This window comes from Aplysia californica, unplaced genomic scaffold (assembly GCF_000002075.1).
Source record: "Aplysia californica isolate F4 #8 unplaced genomic scaffold, AplCal3.0 scaffold00212, whole genome shotgun sequence".
Classification (NCBI taxonomy): Eukaryota; Metazoa; Mollusca; class Gastropoda; order Aplysiida; family Aplysiidae; genus Aplysia; species Aplysia californica.
The window spans coordinates 396814-402196 of NW_004797482.1; the positions used below are offsets into that span (position 1 = coordinate 396814).

The following is a 5383-nucleotide window of genomic DNA, read 5'->3' on the forward strand; positions in this document are numbered from 1 at the left end:
CTTTCCGCATCGGGTTCCCCGCCATGTCCATGCCCGCGTACCTGGGGAGGGGGAGGGAGGGGAGAGGTCAGTGTTTGTGTTTTGGGGAGAGTTTTACGGCACTTGAAATACATCTAAGGTCATGTAATTGTCAGAGAGAGGTCAGTTTTATTGTTAGTGAGAGTTTTACGGAATTTGGAACACATCTAAGGCCATATAAGTGCCGGGGATAGGTCAGTTTTTTTGTTTTCGTTTGAGTTTTTCGGCACTTGCAATACAATTAGGTTATATAAGGCAAAAAGGTGCAGAGTCAAGGAAGGCCAGAAACACTATATGTCATGAGGCGAAAAAATACAAAGTAAAGACACAAGATTGATGACATAACTCCTGTATTATAACGCAAGCTGTCTTCTCTTGTTTTTTATATTTAGAACATGCACATCGACCTCGGTTATGTTAGAGAACATAAATAAATAAATAAATAAATAAATAAATAAATAAATAAATAAATAAATAAATAAATAAATAGATAAATAATTGGACCTATTTCTATCAGTTACACGGTTAGATTATGATTCCAATGCATTGCAACTGCAAAATAAAAAAAGTTTTTAAACAGTAAAGTGTTTACCCCCCCCCCCCCCCCCGGGCCCAAACATACACATACCCCCACACACACACAAACACACACACACACACACACACACACACACACACACACACACACACCAACATTATGTACACACACATACACACACACGCAAACACAAACACACAAACAAACACACATAAGTCTCCAGCTAAAACACAAGACAGCTAGCTATAATATAGCAGACAGCGCGCTCTGTTCTTCTTAAACTATCTGCCAACCGCGAATCTCTGTCCCCTTGGCGAAGGTGACAACACGGGTTATCCCCTCCCCCTTCCCACCCCCACCCCCACCCCCCAACCACCCGCTCTGTTCGTCTTTAACTATCTGCCAACCGCGAATCTCTGTCCCCTGAACGAAGGTGACAACAAGGGTGACCCACCCCTACCCGCCCTCGGACGGAGAGGTTGGACTCGGGATTTATATGCGGGGTATAAAGGGATCGCGCGACAGCGCTGACGGCTGTTGTGTTGAGTTTAGGAGGAGCTTGAGGGTCCTGGCCGGAGAAATAAACCCGCCCCGGACGAAAGCCGTGTTTGTCATGACTGCTGAGATCAGGGGGGAGAGGAGGGCGGGGAGGGGCTACGGTACTGGTCTATTGTGAGTTAGCTTCTCCACGCCGGAAATCAAAACCCATGTATTGCGTTTATAGTAGAGTAGTTTTCTTCCAGTGGTTACCTGGTTGGGTCCGAACATCTACCGATGACATGATAACATGGAATGCTGGACACTTGGGAGCTTCGGGTTCTTAAAAAATAAAAAAGATTTGATTTATTAAAGTAACTGATAACAGTCGGTTTACTTCAAAAGAGTCGGAACCTTTCTTCCGTAGCATCATTCGTGGGAATCGGTTCCGGAATCAATTCTTCGCCCAGCTCTACTCTCCGGGACCCACAGACGAGGTGAAGGGACGACACCTCTACCTCCCTCCGTCTCTCCGTCCTTCCCTCCCTCCCTCCCTCACTCACTCCGTCTCTCCGTCTCTCCCTCATTCCGTCTTTCCATCTCTCCGTTTCTCCGTCCCTCCCTCCCTCTGTCACTCCGCACTCTTCTTGCGCTGTTCACAAACGTTTATCCGCCCCCCCCCCCCTTTTAATTATAAAGAATTAAAGAGCGATAAAAGGAATGGAGTACGGGAGGGAGGTAGCTAGACAGACAGACAGACAGACAGACAGACAGACAGATAGATAGATAGATAGATAGATAGATAGATAGATAGATAGATAGATAGATAGATAGATAGATAGATAGATAGATAGATAGATAGATAGATAGATAGATAGATAGAAAAGAGACTGAGAGAGTGAGAAAAGAGACTGAGAGAGAGGGAGAGAGAGAGAGAGAGAGAGAGAGAGAGAGAGAGAGGGAGGGAGAGAGAGAGAGAGAGAGAGAGAGAGAGAGAGAGAGAGAGAGAGAGAGAGAGAGAGACAGAGAGACGCGACGGATGACACCCAGCAGAAGTCGCCTATTCTCCTGTTCCCCTGCTCTCAGCTATAAACAACAGAGGCAAACAGAGAAAGGAAAGAAAGAATTCTGCTTGAAAACGCCTAACAAAACTGCTAGTCAAGAAAACATGATTGATAGGCAATTGGACGCCTGCCCTCTCTTTCCTTACATGGCTGCCAGACCTTGTAAACGGCAAGCAGGGTTTTATTTGGTGTTTTTTTATATTTGGAAATTTAAAATTCTTTTTATTTTTTATTTTTTAAATTTATTTATTTATTTATTTATTTATTTATTTATTTATTTATTTATTTATTTATTTATTTATTTCATTTATTTACTCATTCATTCATTCATTCATTCATTCATTCATTCATTCATTCATTCATTCATTCATTCATTCATTCATTCATCCATTCATTCATTCGTTCATTCATTCATTCATTCATCCATTCATTTTTTTACTCATTCGTTCATTCATTAATTCATTCATTAAATTTTTAAAAAAATTGTTTTTGGTTTTTTTTGGGGAGGGGGAGGTTGTCATATTCCAAACGGCAATAGTAATGACGAAATCATAGATAGTATTTTGTATAGAGCATATCCCCGCCCAACCGTAAGTTCTGTGCACTTCACAATCTATTTTATTAAAGTATTCACCAAACAGGCCCAAAAAAACACTCAGATTCATCACTCTAAGCTTTACGACAAGCAGACGTGAGGCATCGGGGTGAAATCAGCTAGCGCTCGTTGAAATAATGAAAGGGAAGAATTAATAGGCATTTTGCTGTAGGTTTGGGGTTTTTTATCGACTTTTTGTTTTGTTTTTGGCTCACACCTTCCATGTCCATTAAAGAACATTTATGTGTGGATTGTCCAGAAAATGTCAATAAAAGCATTAATAAATGTAAATTTTCAGTGTCTAAGGACTCTCAGGCTACGGAAGTTACCAAACTTTGGTGGCTATTTTCTCGCTAATTTTACCTCTGAAACCAGGCGACCCTAACCTCCTTCAATCGCAAATATTTCGACTTCTATTCAAAATAGATGGGTATTTTTTTTTCCACCCAAAAGGAAGGCAAATGAATAGGCTTTAGATACCAATAACTACATATGCCCAAAAATTGACGAGTGCCTGATTCCACCAAGGTGCTGGTGACTGCCATGACAAGCTTGACATTTCATAAGGTTGAGCAATATGTGTTTAGGCTGCTGACATTTTGTAAAGGTTTTCTGTATTTCAAAGGGTGATTGAAAACGTATTAATAACCCTTAGAAAAGTCTTTTAATATCACTCTACACAAGTTGGCGCTCATAATATGACCTTATGCAGTTGCAAGCGCCGTAAAACCTCTTCTAAAACAAAACAAACTTTTACGCAAAGAGTCACTAAAATGTGATAGGAAAATTCTTTCAGTAAGAAAGAAACCAGAGGTAAATCGCCTTATTTAGAAGAAATTGAAATTAAAAGTATTTTGTTCAGTCAGTATTAAATCATGTGGCTATGCTTGGTATCTTATAATGAAAAGAAGAAGCAAACATAAATTGTAATATATTATTTTCCTTTCAATAACATAAGACCAGTAGAAAAAGGGGAACAACGAACAAACAAACAAATAAACAAACAAGCGAACAAGCAGACAACGAAATACATAAGATGACCGAAATGTGTTGCAAGCTTTTATTGAAAATTGTTTCTCACGTACACGTATACAATAACTGAGCTTCTCTAGCAATCTTCCGTGTATCTCTGAGACACCAAGTCATTGCCACACCGCGTAACTAGCTTCTCTGTTCTAGTTTTGTGCATTCAAAGTTGGTTTATCTCTCATCAGAGTGCCGTGTTTATTAAGTACATAAACTGAAACTTGCGCTAAATTACGACTTTTGGGTTAAGTGTTAATATCTAGTGTTAAAATAATGAGAGCAAAATATGTCAATTTACTTTTTGGCTCATGCACTTGAAATTTGAGAGAAAGACGGGGGGTCTCCCTAAAAACATTTTAAAAAGTCCAACCAGCCAACTAACCAACCAACCACCCAACCAACCAACCAACCAACCAACCAACCAACCAACTAACCAACCAACCACCCAACCAACCAACCAACCAACCAACCAACCAACCAACCAACCAACCAAGAAAACCAACCTACCAACAAACAAACCAACCAACCAACAAACAAACCAACCAACCAACAAACAAATCTAAGTATGTCCCATCTGACAAAAAATACGGGTCTGATCTATTTCAACAACAAAAAATTAATGTCCTTCTCCTCTCTTAGCCTTCAGTTCTCAAACCATAAGAAAAAACCCACAGCTCCCTCATCAAACCAGCCAACCAACCAACCAACCTACAAACAAACAAACAAACTAACTAACTAACTAACAAACAAGCAAACAAACAAACAAACTAACTAACTAACTAACTAACTAACAAACAAACAAACAAACAAACTAACTAACTAACAAACAAGCAAACAAACAAACAAACAAATAAACAAACAAACAAACAAACAAACAAATAAACAAACAAACAAACCTACAAACAAACGAGCAAACAAACAAACAAACAGTCTGTCCAATCATACAAAAACTCGGGTGTGATCAATTTCAACTAGCAAAAAAAAAGTTTGTTAAAGAACTGTCCCTCCTATCTCTTGAAGCCTTCAGTTCTCAAACCACAAGAAGAAAAAAAACCAAGGCTCCTCTCGACTGTGGTTTCTTGCACTGGTTCTGTAATATAATCTCATAATAGGCGTGGTAAGCCACTCCACCCAGCAAGCAATTTCCCTTTCTCCCGTTTCATAAGTTTGTCTCTCGACATCCAAAAAGTAAAGTTCTTAATTCTTAGCTTCGAATAATACTATAAAAATAAATGAGAATAGGTTTCATTCATTTAGCGCAGTTCTACTAAGAAAGTGCTCAATGCGCTTTACGATATGCGATATCACAAAGAACACGAGAGCGTTGAATGTACATACGAATGGCCATATTATCCTATCAAAGCAACAACGGCTGATTTCTTTTCTTTTCTTCCTCGCCACTACTCGGATCAAAATCTTTGTTTGAAGTGTTGCATCAACAACTTAAAAAGTTCCGATATTAATTTATTTGACACTTTCACTTAGCAAACATGGAGGAGAATGACGTATTTTCGAGAAGCCGACAACACCAGCGAACCGATAAGAAAGTGAACATTTTTATTGCGAAACGCGCTATATGCCAGAGCTGCGTATTTCTGGAAAACTCTTTCTACTCCACAATGTTATTATTCCAATGGTGACTGTTGTGAGAATGACCCCCCACCC

General features: G+C 39.5%; 1 protein-coding gene across 1 annotated transcript in view; it reads right to left on the reverse strand.

The window, feature by feature from the left end:
• Positions 1 to 5383, reverse strand: part of LOC101847041 (homeobox protein caupolican) — a gene marked incomplete in the record, with an annotated part of 49456 nt that overhangs the window by 7113 nt on the left and 36960 nt on the right.